Here is a 22,623-nt window from a genome sequence, read left to right as displayed (position 1 = left end):
CCCACCAGCAATTTGTGGATGACAATATGCTCTTCGGTCACCCTTCAGTCCAGGAAGCTCGTCACTTCAATTCTATATTGTCAGATTTTTCAGATGCCTCGGGAGCCAAAATAAACAAAGCCAAGTCTCAACTATTCTTTTTCCATACTCCCGCTGTCACCCAAGCTTCTATAGCTCGAATCCTTGGATTCTCAATTGCCACTCTTCCTTCCAAGTATCTTGGTGCTCCTTTGACTGACTCTGCTCTGAAACACTCCTCATGGAGGTTGCTCTTAGAAAAGTTGGAGGCGCGCCTATCTTCCTGGACTCATAGGACCCTTAATATGGCTAGTCGTCTTGTCCTGATCAAGGCGGTTCTCCAATCCATGTCGTTGTATCTCTTCTCAATCCTAGCTGCACCCAAATGGGTTCTCAAAGAGATCAAATGTTTACAGAGATCCTTCCTGTGGGGTAATACTGATCAAAAACGCAAATGGGCTCTGGTCAAATGGGACACAGTTTGCCTTCCAAAATCTGTAGGAGGAACGGGTCTGCGTGATCCCTATCACAGCAACGTTGTTATGGGAGCTCGCATTTGGTGGAAATGGCTCACTGTGCCGTCCACCCCCTGGGCCAATCTCTGGACTACAAAGTATGCTAACAGTCGACCCACAGAAGAATTAATCTGAATTTCAGAAGTCAGCCCAGGATCACTAATATGGAATGCGGCCAAGCAACACAAGCTCTTAATACAGCAACATAGCTTCTGGGAAGTTAAAAACGGCAATACAGCAAGGTTTTGGGACGACTCATGGCAGTAACAACCCAAATTAAAGGACTTAATATTACCTCATCAAATCCTGGAACAGGAACTGCAAACATCAAGCACAGTCAAGCACTTCTGGCTTCCATCCACAATGCAGGGTAACAGGCAATGGTGCAGCATGGATGACATATTAAGACAGGGAATGGAATTAGCAAAACAGACTCTAGGAACAGAACTAACAAAGAGAAGAATACAATATTCAGAGGAAACATATGTTCTTAGGTGGGGATATGAGGAAAAAGGCACCTACACTACAAAGGAGGCATATCACATCATCATGAAGGAACACATTGTCAAGGACCCTCTCTGGAACAAAATATGGGACCCCAAAATTTGGCCGAAAATCTCCACCTTTCTATGGCTCTTATGTCACAACAAAATCCTAACATGGGACAACCTCAGGAAGAGAAGCTTCCACGGGCCCTCCTTTTGCCCCAACTGTAAGAAAGACGAGGAAACCACTCAGCATATTATGAACTCTTGCCCACTAGCGCACAAGCTCTGGGAAAAGGTCAACTTTAGATGCCAAAAGGATGGAAGGACACAAGGTGATATTATCTCTACTGTTCGAAATTGGGCACAAAATCCATTCAAAAGCAAGCTTCTAAACTCCTTATGGAAGCTAATACCGGGGTTTCTCATGTGGACAATATGGAAGGAGAGAAATCGACGTATCTTCAAGGATCAATCTATGCCTGTGGAATCTCTTTGGAACACAGTATGTCAAAATATAAGGGAAACTCTACTTCTACAAACTTGGTCTGAGGAGGACTTCCCCTCCATCCCACAGGAACAAACCATATGGACAAACTGGAATCTACAGTGGAATCAAGAAATGATAATCAAAGGAAAAACTCAAGTAAAAAGAAGTACCCCGGATAAGTGGATTCCTCCTCCCCGTCACATGTTCTAGCTAAATTTTGACGGAGCTTCGAAAGGGAATCCAGGTAAGGCTGGATTTGGAGGAATAATCAGAAATCATAAAGGTAATCCTTGTCTAATCTACCTCGGCTCAAATGGATGGGACACTAACAACTCTGCAGAATTAGAAGGATTATGGCAGGGTCTTATCTTAGCTCATAAACATGGACTATTTCCACTTGTTATAGAAGGAGACTCGCAGATCCTTATAAATATGGTCACCAAAATCTTGCAGGGAACACCCTCAAGTAAGGTGAGCAACAGCTGGAGGCTGGCGAGTCGATTAAAACTAATTGAAATTTGGCTCTCCACCCACAGGGCAATCAATCTCAAGCACATACGAAGGGAAGGAAACAAAGTAGCTGACCTACTGGCGAATATAGGAGTAGAAAGTGGAAAGGATCTACATACAGATACACTCTCTATGCTAGCCACTGAACACCAGATTCTGGAGTATAAGGAATTGGTGAAGAGGGAAATGACTCAGGAGGAAGAAGCGCACCCGAATGCGGGTGAACCCCAAGAACATTAATGGTCACCATTAGGATTGCCGGCGTAAGGACTTTCCAAGCGGTGAATTGCGCTCTGATCCAGGCTCATCTCAGACGAAACCTGGCCAGCGTGCATGCTGCAATAAATGGCCCCTTTGGCCGAGATTTGGAAACAACTGATATTCAAATGGCGCCTCTCGAACCCTCTGTTCATCCCCCATTCCTTACGCCTCAGGCTGAATTTTCTTGTAGCAGAACAACTACAGGGAGACGATGCTGGCACCTCTGCTGTATTGATCTCGGAAATGGGCACCATTTCTCCCACTCCAAGCACTGCCCTATAAATCCTGCTCAGGAGCCCTGTTTTCACAACCAGTTATCCCTCCCGTCTGCTTATCCAGCTGATTTGCACTCCAACCTCACTGGTATGGTCCGTCACCGCATGAGGAGTCACCGAGGAGGAACCCGAGGTGGCAGCGCTCGCCCTCAGGCAGCGTAGAGCTCGGCTCCCGCCTCTCCCCCTCAGCACCATGAAAACTCGCCTCCCCCCAGGTCGCCGCATAGTCATTATCCCCATACGCGCAGTGGGCGGGGGCAAGGGTCGGCCTCAATGGCTCCGCACAACGATTTTAGGCTCCATTCTGCAATTTCTCCGCTGCGTCCAGGCCCTGTCCCTCACGCGACCCAATTCAGGTTCCAAAGCCGTCTGAATAGACCCATCATAACTGCCAATGTGACTATCGTTTTCTCTGAAGAAGATGAGCTGAACAGTGACCAAGCGAGAAATTCTGAAGAGCACTCTCAGGAGGTGAGAATTCCAGAAATGGGAAGGGGTTCTGAGAAAAAGTCGAAGGATGATGGCAGGGGCGCAAGTCACAGCAGACTGCATGGTGGAGAAGCTCACGCAGGTGACATTCAGTGGGCTGGTGGCAGCTCTGCAGGAGTTGCATTGACGGTGGGGTTCGTTGGCAGTTCGAGCGGCACCCAGCATGCATGGGGGCCTCCAGGTGGTGCTGAGAAGGGCGACGTGGCAGAAAAGGATGAAGATTGGGACCAGTATGCCTGCCTCGTTGTCGAGGAGACACCTGATGAGGATGACAACAAATGACGCCATGTGGCATCCGTTGCCACCCACGAACCAGCTCAGCCTTCTACTACTGACGAGTTGATCTAGTCATTTGATGTTTTTGCTGTTTGTTTGTCTGATCAGAGGGTTTGTTGTTCTGTTGTCGAGTCCGGTGGTGCTGAGTTGTATCTTTTTCTGGGTTTTGCTTCAAAACATGGATCCAAGTCATATGTATGGGTTTCCATTAATGATAGTTCCGAGATATATTTTTGTTATTTTTGCAATGTCAAAATGGTTTCCCCATTCTGGGGCAGTTTCGACTGTCTTGATGAACTCTAGCAACAACGGTTGAGGCGGGGCCTCGGTGTAATTATATTTTTGTTTTTATTAATAGAATTAGTCTTACATAGAAAAAAAAGCTTAGCTGTTGTGAGATATGAATGGTGGATTTCAGATCCTTTAGATCTGTCAGTTTAGATTCAGCTTTCTTTAGCTCTTCCATAGTCTGGACCATTGTCGAGACTCGTGGAGCTGAGACATATGGTAATTTAATCTTTCTCGGGCCATCCAAGGAGGTAGGAAGAGTAATAAAATATCCACCCTTATTCTTTTTTGTTCTAAATGAACCATGTGGTTCAACAACAGCCAAAAATATGTTACGTAAAATACAATCAACATGGATATCAACAACTGCAAATTTTAATTTTATGCAGTGATTATCAAAGCAAATGGATGCTTTTGGAATTTCATACTTTAGCGTTTTACTTCCCAAGCCAATAAATTTTCTTTTTGCTGTCATCCAATATTTAGCAGGGATCACTTTTGTATTTAGAATATTCACGTCTACTCCAGAATCAATGAGAGTAGTCAAATTGAACATCTGTCCCTGTATGCAAATATTTATTTGCACATGATGTTGCTGGTACTCGATGGCGAGTATCCTCATCTCTTGAAAACCTGAAGCAATATCTTTTCTTCCTTCATAAATCTGTACATTTGGTTTGTAAAATTCTTTTGTATCATATTCTTCTATAGGATCTGCTCCATCAATGGATTTGCCTTTTTCTAACCTCACAATCTGAGATTTAAGAATAGAAATTTTAGATTTGAGATTGTGAATTTCATGACTCACCTCCCCCAAGGTAAGCGCGCGAACCTTATCCTATTATTTATGCCTTTGGAATGATTTTGCATTCTTTTCATAAGAGGCGTCAATGAAGAGTGGCTTCTTTGAAGAACTTCTATTGGAAGATTTCATTTGGTCCATGAAGGCTTCCATAAGGCGATTCTTCATTTCTCCTTCTTCCATAGCTTTTATTTGGGACAAGATTTTTATCTCATCTTCTTCTGTCTGTGCCATAAGAATTTTTTCTTTGTATTTCTGTGGCTGTATATCTTCATCAGAAGATTCATTAGAAACTTCAAATTCAAAAGAGAAAATACATTTCAGTGTGCCCGTGAAACACTGGATAATTGTTTTGCAGGCTTCTACCTCGGTTTTTCCTCTTAGACACATATGTTTATACTCTGTGAACATCATGTCTACCATTTGTCTTATTTGGCCTACACTGAGGTTATCTATATTCCACTCCCTATGAGAATCAGGGAAGAAAGTGTGGGTTTCAGGTAGTTTGCATTTTCCTCTGATATCAGGTGATGAATACCTGTTGTATTGTCTTTCCAGAGGCTCATTTATAGGCATAACTTCTGGCTCTTTTTCCTCTTCCTTAAATAGACTTGCTATGGAAATATGTTCACTTGAAGTCTCAACTTTTTCTGGTTCTTGGGATGCAACTTCTTTGGGGAATAGAAAAGGAAATCTGTCGACTGGCTTGACAGGATCCTGAATACGGACACTTGCTTTATGCAAAAAAGAAGAAGGAACTGGTTTTTCTATTTTGGATATAGATAATTGATTCATCTTCTGTACCAGTTCATTTATTTTTCTAGATGTAGAACCAATATGTTCTACCATTTTGTCTTCAACATTCTCTAGCTTTATTGGAGATGTCTACCTTTAAAAATTAAAAAATGTTGACTTTAAAAATTAAAAAAATTAAATTTGGAAGGGTACAACTTGACATTGGAGATGTCTGCACCAAATTTACTCGCCCACTTCTGAGCCCGATAATAATCATATAGCTTTATCCCTTTGGGGATTGAATATTATTCTCAAGGGAGCTGGTGTGCCGAAACCTCCAATTCAAGTATACTTGTACTTGCAATAGGGCGCAATTTGCATTGTAGGGACCATTCATTTTTATTTTAATGTAAATTAAAATGAATTAAACTTTTCCTTAAATTTTACTATTAATCACTATACATTTTGAAAGCAATTATTCCGCTCTCTCGTGCAGGGCCTACCTCTGCTCACTGCACTGATTTGACTCTGGCAGTGGGACCCTCAATCACTACCAAATGACATCAAATGAAAGATACCTTCTTAAACTGGCGGCCGAAACCCTTCGTTCGACGGAATACCTGCGTAAAGGGCTACCAGTCACCATCAGCGCTTTGAGTTGAGTTAAGTGAGGCACTGTTGGTGGTATGAGGCCCTTTCTATGAACGTTTCACAGGCTCTATGAGACCACGGGTTTCTGCTTTCTTTGAATAATGGGAAATGGTGGAGTGGGCCCATCTTGTATGGTTCTGTAAAGACACCCCGATCTAACTACATGGGTGATGACGCCATCAGGCTTGGATGACATGCAGTTAAGGTCACCTTAGTTTGGTTAAATCTATGGAAATAGGTCGGTGCTATGGCGATCTATTTTTGTATTTTCTTTTACGATTGATATTATGAAAATCAAGCACTTTGGAATAAATTCAATTTGTTATAACAGAGTCTTGTAATTTTGAGTTGTTTTTTAAAATTATATATATATATATATATATATATATATATATATATATATATATATATATATATATATATATATATATATGTAATGAAGGGTTGTTAGAGAAGGTTATCAAAATAGGTATGTGATGAGTTATATTTCATTTGGTTTAAAAATAATAATATTTTACATTGATATATCATATTAAAATTTAAATGTTATTAAAAATATATAATTTTATTTTTATTAAAAAAAATTAATAATATAAAGATTAATTTTTGTCTAGTTTTGGCTGGTCATTTTGGTTAAAGTATGAGGGCTATGAATGCCTTTTGGATAGTTTAATTTCTTTAAAAGTGGTCTTATCATCAACTTTCTGACTAGTGGGGACTAAACCCTACACAAACCAATTAGTATACACCTCATGGGTATACAAAGATCTACTTCTATAGGGCATATTGTTTATGTTGAGCAACTGATATTTGAAAATATCAAGTACTTTAGGATTCAAAGTAGATTTTCCTTATTATAAATCAACCTAGATCCATTTTAAGGTTGGATCTATCAAATGTTCAGAGGGATCAAATCTCTCGAGAAAAAAATATTTCCTCAAGACACTTAATAAAGATCTATCAAAGGCTCAAAGGGATCAAATCTCTTGAGGAAAAAATATTTCCTCAAACTTTGCAATCAAAAAAGAGGTTTGCACGTTGATAGATTTGATCCCTATCAACACTTAATAAATTCAAAGTTAATATAGATATAAGTCGGTTAATTATTAATAATTAACTCAGTTTACATTTTAAGAGATTCGATTCTTTTAAATTGTTGGTTGATCTATGGTTAAGATGAATCTATACTGATTTTATAATAAAATAAAATAAAAAATTTAAATAAAAGAACAATGTCCATTATAATAAAAATAAAAAAGAAAATATACATGTTTAGATAGTTTTAATTAAAAGCATTATAATACATTAATAATCCTAATATTTCCATCCATATCAAAGAGAAATGTAAAAATATTTCACTTTCACCTTCAACCATAAATAACATATTTGGATGTTCATATAAAATAATATAATTTTGGATCAATTTAATAGAGAAATAGAATAACTAAAAATCATAAATCCATGATTACAATACCTCTCATTCCATGCCTCTCAATCTTTAAAATAAATCCATATCTCCCCATCTTTATAAATCAAAGTTCTATTTTTGTGTTTAAAAAAAATAATCTTAAATCATATAACTTTCAAATTCAAAAATTAAAATGTTATAATTTAACATGAGGATGTTTGGACCAACCATATTTACTCACTTATGGTCACTATAATCATATAACTTCATCCCTTGTCGATCGAACATTGTTCTTTTAAGGTAATTGCTGCGCTGAAACTTCCCCTTAAACTTTACTTGTACTAGCAATAGGGGGCCATTGGCATTGTAGAACACATTAAACCCTATCTTATTACTTTAGTTTCTTTACAATTACAAAGCAATTATTCTACTCTCTCGTACTAGGCGTACTGGGCCTGCCTCTGGTCATCGAACTTGAGTAATTTCATGCCGGCACCCAGCCTCCAGGTCCCTCACACGGGGTGTTTCTATGGTAACCAATATACACTATTTGTTAATATGCCAGTAGATTTTAAGTGAAAGTTTTAGATTGATAACATAATATATATTAATAAATTTTTTGGGAAATTTGGGTCGTTTTAAGATTATAGGTGTAGAGGGGTTTTTGATGGCATTGAATTTATTTTTACTATAAAAAAAAAAGATTTAAATGCTTTTATAATTGGATACTTTGAAAAAAATATTCCAAAATGAACTTTCCAAACAAAATTCCGACATCAAGAAACAATGTCTAGATGAAATATCTTTATATAAATATACCAATCAATTGATTTATAGTGAGATATCATCATTATAATCAGGGAAAATATTAAGAACCCCCCCTAAATTTACATATATAACAAATGGGCGAATCTCCATGGTATATAGGAAAAACGGAAGGCGATTTTATCAATAATATGATATGTATATATAATTTTTTGGCGAATCTCTCACTAGTCATGGCGAATATTTTACTCAATTATAAAATCTTGTGTTTATTGAATACACAAATGAAATCATTGCATTTCTTTAAAATATCTCTTGAAATCAAAATTACCAAAATTACATATCGATAACCTAGTGGGTGTAGGATAAAATTCACCTATGCCATTCACAGAAAGCATGAGAAAAAACCTAATACTATATATAAAACCAAGAAAAATTCAAATTCATCACTTCTAGGGACCTCGTAACCACCGTGCCAATACACAAGTATGTTCCTGTTTGCAATTAGAAAAATTACCCAAATTACAATCTATTTACTCCAGCATATGTTGGAAAGTTATAGAAGGATGACTAGTGCAATCAATCCATTCCTTTTAGCCCTGGATTTGTTTCAGTTTAAAACATAAGTATACAAATATACTTGTCCAATGTCTATGCTTTAACCATTCACCTTAAGATGTTTTTACAATATAATTTCCTAATTCTATTTAATAGCTTCATTATCATAAAAACCAACTTATATCCATCTTAACTCCACATCTACCACTCTTAGGGGGATGAAATCTGTTTATCCCTCTGAGCACTTGGTAGACCCAGAATTAAGATGGATCTAAGATGATAGAATTTCCCCTTTAAATAGTCTATGCTCACATGAATACCATGGTATTACCATGAGTCAATACCATGGGTTATCATAAACCTGGAGCTTAAAAATTACTATTAGTAATTTATAAAAATAATTAAAATTAATAGTTTTTATTTTATTTTTTATTTTAACCAAGCTAAAATGTTTAACATACATTAAATTACAACATCCATTTTTACTCTTGATCGGATCAAATATTTTTTCACTCTATGCTAGTTTGCATATCACGATATTTGATACCTCTCGGGGGTTAGTAGATCCAGAGTAAATATGGATCTATGCTGGTTTTATTCCCCCATTTAAATAGGCTACATTCCAGGGGAATACCATGGGTCAATATCATGTGCCATTTTGGTGAATACCATGGGTCAATACCATGTGCCATTTTTATTTTTATTAATACTAATATTAGGGTTAATAATGTTTTTTTGCAGGGTATTAATAACAATCTAGTCCATGGTATTTGTCCCATAGTATTTTGCCCATAGGTTTCACCTAAATATAACGCATTTTTTGAGTGTTTGTAAATATAAGGTGACTTATGGAGTAAATATAAAAAAATGTTTTATTTGTTTACCATACCTCTCATTTATTTATATTTTTATTAATTTACCATACCTCTTTTACAAATATGGTATTTGACCTATAGGATTCACTTAAATAAAACCTGTTTCTTGAGCCTTCATAAATAGAATGAGGGTTATGGACTAAATATATAAAAAAAAAGAGGTTTTATTTATTTACCATGCGTCTAGTTTATTTATATTTTTATTTATTTACCATACCATTTTATTTATTTACCATACCTCCACTTTACTTATATTTTTATTTGTTTACACCCTTGCATGTATATAAGGTGACTTATGGAGTAAATATAAAAAATGTTTTATTTATTTACCATACCTCTCATTTATTTATATTTTTATTAATTTACCATACCTCTTTTATAAATATGTTATTTGGGCCTTTGGCCCACAGGATTCACTTAAATAAAACCTATTCTTGAAAATGGGCGAATGGATTCACTTAAATAAAACCTATTCTTGAAAATGGGCGAATGGAAGGTTGTAACTCCTAATTTCAAGGGCTAAATTTACCTTTTTTACCCTCTCCCCCTTATTTGAGGTGATTTGTAAAAATGTACTATGATACAAAATATTCGCCCACTAAAAAGTTAAAATCCCTTAATTTCGCCAAAGGGCGAACATTCGCACCTAAAATTTTCTATGATTATAATAGTGTCTATTCTCATCTCCTCTCCATTAAATTTGAACCCAAAACCTTACCAAAACTACACCCTACTAAAACTAATTAATCTACCCCTTATAAATTCCGAGGTACAAATTTAACCCTCGTATCCCTCTTCGCTAACCAAGTGAAGATACGGATTATTATCAACCCAAATATCGTAATTATATGAAACATGTTAATCTTATATTCCAATTTGCTTTGGTATCCTCACTTGCCAATAACCTCATTATCAATTAAGATATTATAATTATATGAAACAAATTTCTTATCTCACAAAAGGACCTTATAAAGCCTTATATAATGCACCACTTTGGTTTGGTGTTGTGATTGCCAATAATTATATGGTTGGCATCTCACTTGCCAACGACTTTGTTATCAACCTAAATATTATAATTAACTCATGTTTTGTTGGGTCTTTGCAAGAGTATTTTTATCAGCCCAAATATTATAGTAAACTCATGTTTTGTTGGGTCTTTGCAACTGTCTTCTTATTAACCCAAATATTATAGTAGACTCTGCTTTATTTTGGGTATGTGCGGAAGTTTGGCATTTAATAACCCTTATTTCACCCCTTTACCAAACCAAACATCATAATTATAACTTGTAGTTTTTGTCTATGTCTATGCAACAATTTAGCCTGTAATCACCCCTGACAACTTTCAGGAAAATAGTTCTTGATTGAAATAAGCATAAAAAAAATGAGAAACCAATAGCAAGATTGAAATGCATTCACCACTTCTGTATATAACAGATCTAAGTTTATAAAATAGTAAAAACTAAAAAATGGAAATAGTTCACATTCTGAAAAAACAAAGGCTATGTCCAATTTGGGATATCCTTGTATACGACCTCAAAAGCTAATATTCGCTAATATTCATCCATTCCAAGTTGCACTAGAAGTAGCAAACAATTGAGAAACATAAAGTGATGGATGGTTTCTTGTTCAATATGAAGACTATCAATTAAACCATGGACAACACCTACCTGTATGCATTCTTAGTGGAAATAAAATGCATTGAAAACATATTTATTCTCAAAGATTAGCTTGATATGCTTTCACTATATGGCTAGGAAAACATGAAGTCTATGAAAACGTGAAGCCTAAGTAACCTGTTTAGTTTTTATAAACATAGCATGAAGAACACTGGAACTTTCAGAGGGTTGTAAAAGCACATCTCACAAGTGAATACAACACTGCCAAGTAGAGATTGTTGTGCATGTAATCGCAAGAGATAACATTCATGCCTCTCACTGCCCTTGTGTTCGTTACTACTCGATGCAATAGGCAGTATCAAGTAAGTCATGTTCTACATTAGGATTTTGTGGTGCTTGTTGACCTGCCTATAATTATGACCTCTTTGATTTTTTTGTTTTGAAGGATGAAGGATTACAGCCAAAATTGATTTTTTTCGGGTTGTTTTGGATAATGCATATATTACAGTGACAAATATATGTACAAAATTATTTTGTGTGAGACAGATATGTACAACATTACTTTGTCGGAGAAGGATACGTACAACATTATTTTGTGTAAGAGAAAGTTGTTGTAAAAGAGATGAGAGTTTCAATTCCGCACTACCGAAAATATGGTTATAAATATCTTTAATAAATTTCTCCCATGTATTAACTTTGAATCACATAAAAGCCAAAATCTAGAACTTTGGCCAATTACATATACAAACACACTAGCATAGAGTATGTATAGTTAGAAGCTTCTAAAATAATCAAAGTACCAAGAAACCATTATCTGGATTAGAGACAAGGGTAAAAGACTCAGTATTATGATTTATAGCATGTTTTGAACTTCAGTGTTATGAAACGAGCTCAAGAAAAAGATAGAAAAGATAGATCAACGCCTTAGAATTCAGCCTCTTCGAGGGGGCAACCTCCTTCACATTACATAGATGAGCAATTCTTGGATGATACAAATGAAAAGACCTCCTTTCTATATATAGGAGTCAAAGGGGTCATAACATAATCAAAGCCGACATAACAATAATAATGTAAGGGCACAATAATAACAATAGTGGGCTTCTATGGGGCACAATAGTAACAATATGGGCACTACATGGGTACATCAATATAATAAGTGGGTTATACTAATAACGATAAGGGGTTACACTAGTAGTATAGGGGCCTAACATTCCCCTCTCCTTCAAAAAGTGTTTTCCTCAATGCTTGAGTAGTTCTTGATGCTTCTGTATAAAATTCTTGTCCTCCCATGTGGAATCTTCAGCAGGTAAGTTCTTCCACTTGATGAGATACTCTGAAATTGATCGATTTCGTAGCTGTCGAGTTCTTTTTTCTGTGATTGCTCCAGGTTCTAATATGATTTTTCCTTCCTCTTCAATTTCTGACAATATTGTTTGAATTGGGATCTTTTGCAACTTTTGAATAAGTGGCCATACTTCTTCGTCCTTCTTCCATTCATCCCTTGCTTCGTTTATCCAATCTGGTTGGATAATATAAATAGCACAAAACAATGCTTCCACATCCTCATCCTTGAAGAGTCTTCCCATTCGGTAAGGTCACCATTTTTTAAGTGCATGTAGTATTGCCAACATTTCCTTCTCATAAATAGCTTGCTTGAGATGTAGCAGTAAAAATACCCAATCACCTACATCAAAACATTTTTCACTATGATGTTGATCTACCTGTTGTTTCGTTTGATTTTGCACCGAAGTGGCGTTATCCTTTAAAAGTTGGAGAACTTGTTGTTGATGCTCGATGTGATCTTTCACTGCTTGAACCTTTTTCTTCTTGATATGTCCTTCTATCTCTAGAGTTTGAGGAGTGGTAATTTCTTCCAATCCTTTACAAGATATGGTCGGATTCATTTCTTGATGCTCGATGTGATCTTTCACTTCTTGAACATTTTTCTTCTTGATATGTCCTTCTATATTGATAGTTTGAGGAGTGGTAATTTCGAACAATGACTTACAAGATATGGTTGGATTCATTTCTTCTTTCTTGATGTGATATTTCACTTCTTGCACCTTTTTATTCTTGATATGTCCTTCTATCTTGAGAGTTTGAGGAGTGGTAATTCTTTCCAATGCTTTACAAGATATGGTCTGATTCATTTCTTCTTTATCTGGGGTGGGGTCCTGGTGTATATCTTATTCTTTTGATGTTTCTTGATCCTTTCTTCTTCCTCTTCATATTCTATGTAAAATAATTTCTTCTCAGCACACTTATGACTTTTAGTGCATTTGCTATCACAATTGTAACAAAGCCCTTTTTCTCTTTTTTCTTCCAATTGTTGTGGTGTAACCCTTGTAGGTTGTGGAAGGCTAGGAGAAACAACACTTCCATATTTATAGTTGAGGGGTATGCTTCCTGGTTTATATAATTTTTCTTTCCACTATGTCACAAAGCCCTTTTACTCTTTCCAATTATTGTGGTGTTGCTCTAAAGAAGGTGTTGCTCTTTGTATCCTCATAATGTGCTATCATTTCCTCCGTGAAAATTGACCACATAACAAGTTGTTTACGAGAACAAAGCCCTTCGTATCATAAAAATTGATCTGGTTCTAAATATGAAGATGCAATACATACCTTTTTTAATAGTTTTACACCATGTAGATCAAAATATTGCTCCATCTGAAATATCCAATTTACCAGATCCTTGCCATCAAACTTCCTCATCTTGCTTTTTCTTGATTTTAGGAGCTTGACCTTGAAACGACTATAAATTTGTACTTTCAGATCTTTAAGTTCTGAAATTGCAACCTGTAGTAGCCCTATGTGTCCTCTTTCCAATGCCACTAGTCTGATCCAAATTGGATTCTCTAAGAAAAAGTTATGTACAATCTCCCAAGATGACCTGATTATAGACCTTTCTAGAAGAGCGAACTTGTATGAAGTGCCATGTGTCATTGTTTCGACTTTTGGATCTAAAAAAGATATAAAAAAACTATAGTCCGTCCTCTTTTTGTACCTTCTTACAAAATTTCAATCCGATCCCCAGAGAGAAAGTTATGACGATTTTCCCCAGGTCACCTGTTTGGAATGTAATTCAGGAGTCTGCAAAAAGACCAACTTCCTCAGATCATATCTCCTCAAATATAGCGCGAAAAGCTCTGAAATTCGGACCCGAGGTTCAACACGATTTCTTCTCAAATGGGTTTTTTTTCAACTTATGAAACGTTGCAGAACAAAAATTATAGCGAAAATTCCACGATGACCTGTTTGGAGAAGCGAAACCCTAGAATCCAAAGCTATGATACCAAATGTTATGAAACGAGCTCAAGAAAAAGATAGAAAAGATAGATCAATGCCTTAGAATTCAGCCTCTTCGAGGGGGCAACCTCCTTTACATTACATAAATGAACAATTCTTGGATGATACAAATGAAAAGACCTCCTTTCTATATATAGGAGTCAAAGGTGTCATAACATAATCAAAGCCAACATAACAATAATAATGTAAGGGCACAATAATAACAATAGTGGGCTTCTATGGGGCACAATAGTAACAATATGGGCACTACATGGGTACATCAATATAATAAGTGGGTTATACTAATAACAATAAGGGGTTACACTAGTAGTATAGGGGCCTAACATTTAGACAGTAAAGGTAATCCTTCAATCAAAGGGAAGTTGACCCTTAAGAATCTCGCTGACCATGAAAAATCCAAACGTTGGAAAGGCTTGCATGAGAAATAAACTCTACTCCTTTACAAGACTCGTAGATCATAAATAGAACATATATTTCATTACATAAATTTATAAGGTAAAATACAGTCATCTAAAAGTTTTTATTGGTTATCACAACTTGTCTTTTCTGATCTTGAAGATCAAATGCAATTTGAATTTTTCTGAGGTCAACAAAAGAACTGAAAACTTGAAACCCTATCACGTAAACAGGTGCATCCTATGAATATATTACAATAAAAAATCCCAACTATAGTAGTTTCTGAAGGTTTCCCTGTAATAATGAAACCCTTCTTGGTTTAAATGGAGCAAAATCATATTACAAATAGAGTAGACCAGTAGAAATGCGTGTTCTAGACAAACGATCTTGGAGAGGTTTGGAGATGTACATCTCATTCATTTCTGGTTTATCACTGAAATTGCAGTACAATAATAGTGAGTGAAGGCATAAATGATTGTAAATATATACATAACCAAGGCTATTTAAATAAGACCAAACAAAGTTAATGTTTCTCTCACAGTGGAGCTTACCCAATGGAATCGAATGCCTAATCTGATATGTATCATGTTCACCATAGACAACATCAAGAACATGCATCCCATTACATATCCAAATTCCAAGGCAAGCATTCAAGGCTTCAACAACTTCTTGTTGATGTGACCCTTGACTGCCTGATGACGCTCTTTGTTGTTGCTTATTATGATTGGTAATGGAAAGCCATGTGCAATCAAATTGGAGAATAATAATGCACTGAATTATGTCACCTCAAATATAAAAAGGTTCTTAACAATGTCCTCACCTGCATCACAAGCACCACTGTCTTCTAAGCTCCTCTGCCCAAGGGTTGTCAATGACAACCCAACATATACTGCAACTGTGAACAGCAAGTTCACATTCACCAGATTATCCAAGGTTGTAACATGCACACTTTTTGTGCCTTTGCTCATAACCCTATCAATCTCATTTATAGGCCCCTCGGAACCTATGTTACTAGAAACGGGAAAAGGGAAAAGGGACAAGAAACGAGAACGATACGAGAAACAGAGTTTGTAGGTTTTGTGTATAAGAAACGAGGAGAGAGAAAAAACAAGATTAAAGGTTAACAATATAAAACACAACATTAATCATAAAAATCTAATGTTTCCACATGTGAAGTTCTAAAGAAACATTTAAAAAGAGTGATTTACTTTTAATAACGATGTCATAATTTGCCAAATCCAAAAATTTAGCCAATCATTAATTCCAAAAAAATAGCAAACATTTATGAGAATAAGAGATTTGAAATATAAATAATTGAATGTGTCTCTAAAGCCACTTCTAGCAATTCATATGCAAAAGACAAATAGACTTAATAATCTATACTGTCAAGCTCATTTTCTAGAATAGTTGTTGAGCTTGACCCAATTCCAAAAGCATTATTATGGTCAGTAGACTTCTTGATACTATCAAGCATGTCTTCAGCATTGCCTTGTATCACCTCAAGTGGAAGCTCATCATCTCCATCATCTTGTGAACCACCATAATCCCACATTCTAGTGGGTCCAGTTTTATACTCTAGTTGTTGTCGAGACAACAAGCATAGATTTGAGTGTACGAACACCAAATCTTGTGCCTTTTTTGTACCTAGGCGATTCCTCTTTGATGAATGTATAAAGGCATATTCACTCCAATTTCTTTCACATGCAGATGAACTAGTAACCTGTAAAACAAAATTAACATTATGTTAGCAATATACATTTGAAATCTTAAAAGGAAAATAATAAAAAATGAACATTAGACTTAATTTCTTAAATAATAAATCAACACATTAAAGGTATTTGGTATTGATCATACCTGTGAAAGAAAACAGATATCCAAACTATGAAGCAAGGGAGTCCCTGTACCATATTGCATCCAAAATTCTATGGGTCAAAGTTGTTCTCTATTGTATGCACAGTCTTCATTTACAAAGTGGTCTTCTGATCTCAAGTACTTCCCAACTCAAGTCGTAAAGTAGTGCAACCCGACGATCGTAACACCTACTTATAAAAGTGTTCCAATTTTGCATCACCTCCACATCTGTAGATGGTTTCTTGTGAAATCATTTAGGATTGAGTAAGAATGCAATTGAATGAAGAGAGCTATGAAGAATTTTCCACCTTGTCAAACTAAGTTCTCACACTTCATTTCTAGTGTCTTTGCCAATACTAGAATTTTCATTTTCCATTATATCATGAATTTTCTCTCTCATTTGATCCATACTCTCAAAAATATCCCCTAAGCATGGTTGATCACTATCAAATATGTGAAGGGTGGAAACAATAGGTGTGATCAAGCTGACAATATCCTCCACTCTTCTCCAAAAATCCTCTGAATAAATGCCAATAATAATGTCCTCAACTTTTGGGCCATCTCCAATATGAGAACCCTTCCATCTCTGCCAATACATTGATACCACCATCTCTCAAATATTGATGCATTTTAATAAGGCGTTGAAGCATGATGAATGTAGATGCAAATCTAGTCTCAGTGCATCAAAGAAGCTGAAGATTTGCATATTTCCTATAAATTTCTATGGATGCTACATGATTAACAATAAAATTTTGTAGCATATTTGCTTCATTTATAGTTTTCCCAACCCATGCAATGTTATTAATATCTTTCAGGAGAAAATTCATGCAGTGCCCAAAACAAGGAATCCAAAAAATTGTTGGATATTCATCCTCAATCAACCCCCCAGCAAGGCCATTATTTGAGGCACTATCTGTAATAATTTGGACCACATTTTCTCTTCCAACCTCCTCTATTTCCTCTTTGAAGAGACCCATTAGGTATGAACCATATTTTGTATTTCCTGTGGTATCATGGGAGTTTAAGAACATACTCTTTTTGGGTAGGATACCAAAATATTGATAAGGGGATGATGGTTGACATCTGTCCAACCATCTGAGACAATGGAGACCCCAAATTCTTTCCAACTATATTTAATATCATGAAATCTAGCTTCAACCCGAGCCCTCTCTTCAGATAACATTGTTGTCCTCATATTTTCATAACTAGGAGGCGTGTAACCTTTAGGGGCAGAGTTAAGTATATCCCTCACCATTTCCTTCCAATAAGGATATTTACAAACATTTAAAGCTATGCTATTTGAGAAAAAAAAATCGCCCAATGGATGCATCGATATTTTCCCTCCCTTTTACATCGCATAAATTTTCAAGGTGGGAAACTGAAACTTGATGTTGAGAATAAGAGTGTTGACCACCAACTGCTAATCCACTAGGAATGTTGTTGGTTTGAGTTGAACCTTCAACAATATGTCTCAATTTTTCAAGTTTATTAAATTCTTTATGTAAATATGCTTTCTCCGTTTTGGGTACACTCGTACATATAACTGTTTGTTTTTTCCCCATCCCATGTAAATGCCATCGAACTCTTGCTACACTCCCTAATTTCTGTGTTTTATAATACGGGAAAAACCAATACTTTGAACCGTTTGATCCGCTTGCTCCTCCACTATAAGATTTAGTGCATTTCACGGTTGCCCATAACCTTGCTTCAAAGGCCTTTTTTGCTTCTTGATATTCTTTGCTATGGACTTTTTTTGATACTCTTGTGGAAGACGTTTGTTGGGAAAAGGGTGGTCTACTTTGTGAAGCTGGTGAACTTTCTTCCATTGTAATGACAAATGAGTGAAATAAAGAATAGATAATTCTCTTCCACAACCAATTCTAATCCGCATGGTTTATATTTGAAATTTAATTAAAAAAAAAAAAAGAAAAATAAAACTGATACTTAATTAGAAAGTACAGTTAACAAAGAGTTTGAATAAATAAATTTATTCACAAGCATAGTTTAATGTATTTAATGAGAGACTATACACATAGAGCAATCATAATTTCATTTGATGTAAAATTAAATTCAAAACCGTTAAATTTCATTACCATACTTAAATTTTACAATGTTATATGTAATAAGTGTAATTCTATTAATTATTTTTAGCTTCAAAAAAAAAAACAACAACAACAACAACAATATAAAATTCCATTAGTGGTACAAAAAATATATATATTTAGTGCCTATTATTCAATTATTGTTCACTTCAATGTTTTTTCTATTATTGCTATTTGATCTTTATGGCTAGAAAAAGTAGTCCCTACCAAATTTTAACATAAATTTGAAACATAAACATTAATTAAGTAATTAACAATTGTGAAGGCTAAATTTATGTGCATTTGAAAAAAAAATACTATCCAAATGAGTTAAACTAAAGTAATTTTGTGAAAACTGAAAAATCTATAACTATCCATACAACTAAAACTAGAGAAATTGTAAATGATAAATACTTAAGTACTTAAAAAAAATAAACTAAAACAATTGTGAACACTTAAATTTTTACATCACTTATAGATAAGTGCTTGTACCAAAAGTTAGTGATAAGTGCTTGTACCAAAAGCATATGCGAGAAGCATTTGAGTGTAATAACAATAAAAAAGTATAAAATTGTTTCACAGAATCTAGTACAAAGCATAAGGCAAATCAGATAAATTTATCTTAATTTGATGGAAATAAAAGAAAGTGGCCCTTACATGTTGAAGATGTGGTTAGACTATGTACGAGATTACTATTTATTAAGTTATAAAAAGAAAGAAATTATATTGTTACAAATGACCTAGTCAAACATCAAGAATATAACTAGAGAGCACCTAGGATGATGCAAAATTTCTTCTAACACTCTGGGGACATTACATTCATTTATATTATTTTCTAACCAATGAATCATTTGTTTTCAATAAAACTATAAAAAAATTCATCAAACAACACATTTATTATATTATTTGTTAGTTATTTTCTAACAAATGAATCATTTGTTTTCAATAAAACCAAAAAATAATTGCATTAGCCAACACATTCATTTATATTATTTTCTAACAAATGAATCATTTGTTTTCAATAAAAGGAAAAAATAATTGCATTAGACAGCGCATTCATTTATATTATTTTCTAACAAATGAATCATTTGTTTTCAATAAAACGAAAAAATAATTGTATGAGACATCACCGATTTTTTTTTTGTTCCTAAGTGTTTAAAAAGGCATAAATCCAAGAGGCAGTTGGATTACATGGCAGATTATGATTGGAAAGGAAGTAGTCTTCGCCCAGGAATAGTCAAGTGATCATTTTGGAGTATTTGCAGGGTAATCCTAAATTGAAAAAGGTGTCTAATTGATTGGCAAACTGTCATGGTGAAGTGAACAATGAAGTGATAGAGTGGTGGTTTTGGATTTTTTGGAAATGATTCTATGAGCGCTAATTGTTGGTTTTAATGAAAGGTGAGAATACTTTTCTGGAGAATATATCCAGGAAGTGAATTTTATTCTTGTTGTCTCGGTAATGGAATCTCCCACCAAGGATTTGAAGCTCTGATGAATTTGGGAATGAGATTGAGGATTTTGAAAAGACAAAGAAAATCCAACCTGGATCTGTAATTAAAACTTTTTAATTAATACAAATTTACACAATTTGTCTATATATACACAACAACTAATTCATATTGTTTTGGGAAAAATGGAGGTTTAAATAGATAAACATTTTTTCATATCTATATATATATATATATATATATATATATATATTCAGATTATCAATGTCATTTAAAAATGAAAAGGAAATAGAGCCAATCAAATAAGTTGTACTTGATATTTATTTGTCCGAGGAGATGCCGAAAATGAAAATGATACTGATTGTTAGACCAATTTAAAATAATAGCATAGATGCATTGGAGTGAATTTGTTTATTGGAGTGAACTTTTGAAAATTGTAATTTTTTTTAGTTTTATAGATATTTCATAATAGTTTTGAAAAATATTAAAAGTTACATTTAATTAATAATTTTGTTACTTCTTTTTTATTAATTTTAAGATTTTTGAATATAATTGATATCAAAAGTTTTTTATTAAAATTTATTTAAAAATATATAAGGACAAAAAGAATTAAGGTTTCTAAACATTTTATTAATGTTTTATAAAGATTTTGAGTTTTTTACTTAGTGACTCTTATATATTAAAAATAAAAAAAGTTTATTTTGGGCACAAAAAACCATATTTTCTTTCTCTTTTGAAGACTTTAAGTAGCGAAACGAATTATTTTCTCTTTTGAAGACTTTAAGTAGGCAGACTAATTCTTTTCTCTTTTGAAAACTTTAAGTGGGGAGACCAATTTTAAATGATAAAAGGGGAAAAAATTTGATGGAGGAAGGTGGGGCAACAAAAAATAATGTGTTTTTAGCACAAAGCAAGGAAAAGAAGAAAATTCATTAAGGTAAAAAAAAATTCAAAGATTCGCTGACACCATTTAAAAAAAGATGGTTTACCATGATATTAATTTTTGTGACACCCTACTTTTTATCCTTGAAATGTCACCTAATGTGCATATATGTGAGAGTTAGATTTTGAACCAAAAAATATCTTCAAGGCTAACTAATCTAAATGGAGTACGTAAAATTATTAATAAAAAATATATCACTATTTGCATAATAAAGGGTGCTAAAATCATGGAGGTCATGTAATGTCCCAAACACAAATTTACAACAATAAACAAAGATATATAAAAGGAAACAACAACCATAAATGAAACATTGTAAATACACATCAAAACAACAGGCAAATAGAGTCGAGTAGCTCATCCATTTTATTAATAACTGATTTCCGAAACAACTAATTCATACTTTTAATATGGTGTTTACATGATTTTTTCTATCTCTGCACCACAATACACTTATGGACATAGGTCACAGGTTTTTCTTTATACTCTCTGCAGCACAATACACATAGAAGGAAATTGATGCAGTGTTGTATATATGTTTGCAGCGAGAGTATTTCGGTGATGTGATAATAGTGAATGGAAAGGCGTGGCCTGACTTGAAGGTGAAGAGAAAGAAATATCGCTTCAAAATTGTGAATGGAAACAACTCCATGTTCTAAAGGATGGCTTTAAGTAATGGGATGTCCATGACCCAGATAGGCTCAGATTCTGCATATCTACATAGACTAGTGAGCGTCAAGGATAGACTGCTCGGCTGCTCTGATATTGCAGACATCATAATAGACTTCAACAATGCGAGCGTCGATGGGGACGAGATTATATTAACAAACATCGCTCCATCTGTATACCCTGATGGCAAACCAGTGAATAATCTGACCAGTAAAGTGATGGAATTTGTGATTGAAAAGACAGCGGTCTCTGATTCAACAAAAATTCCCCACAAGCTAGTACCATTATATATATAATCACATAAAATGGTGAAAGAAAAATTCAACATATCTCGAAAACAGTTATTTATGTCAATCAAGTGCAGTGAAATTGTATCTCACTTGAAGGTAACCTATACAATGTATCTACTTTGCTCCTAGCAGACAACTACAGTGCCATCAGGCCAGAATGATTGTCAACTAGAGCTATGGCCAAAATGATGAATCACATCTTAGTTTTGCAGGGACCAAGGCAAAATCAGATGTGTGTGTAACACTGTAACAACGTGATTTTTTTCGGAATTTAGAGACCATTAGTCTTCTTTACTACATATATTCCCCTCTATGATATAAGAATATTCGCTAAAATATAGTTCAATAATGATATATAATCACATAATCACAGTAGAAAAGACAACTTGAACAGATCACCAAAACAATTCCTGTTGTCAATGAACTGTAGTGAAAGAGTAAAGAAGTCAATTGCTAGCCTAGGTTCATTGAATTAATATGAAAACATACCCGGAATTGGGAATCCTCAAACAAATCCAGAATGCTATGGAGTCTTTTGAATGTGCTCATCTCAAAGCATAAATCGTGCTTAAACTTTTCTTGACCAGCGTCTGCTGAATGACGAATCTACGCTCCTCTCC

At 34.7% G+C, this 22,623-nt stretch overlaps 1 pseudogene; it reads right to left on the bottom strand.

The window, feature by feature from the left end:
• Positions 1-15,137: 15,137 nt before the first annotated feature.
• On the bottom strand, positions 15,138-17,182 carry LOC149210539 (uncharacterized; annotated as a pseudogene).
• Positions 17,183-22,623: the final 5,441 nt, after the last annotated feature.

Source organism: Pinus tabuliformis, chromosome 1_2 (assembly GCF_031772625.1).
Source record: "Pinus tabuliformis cultivar Carrire ecotype Pingquan chromosome 1_2, CPIR1, whole genome shotgun sequence".
Classification (NCBI taxonomy): Eukaryota; Viridiplantae; Streptophyta; class Pinopsida; order Pinales; family Pinaceae; genus Pinus; species Pinus tabuliformis.
The sequence above is the reverse complement of the archived record's forward strand: the minus strand, read 5'-3'. Positions and strand labels throughout refer to the sequence as shown.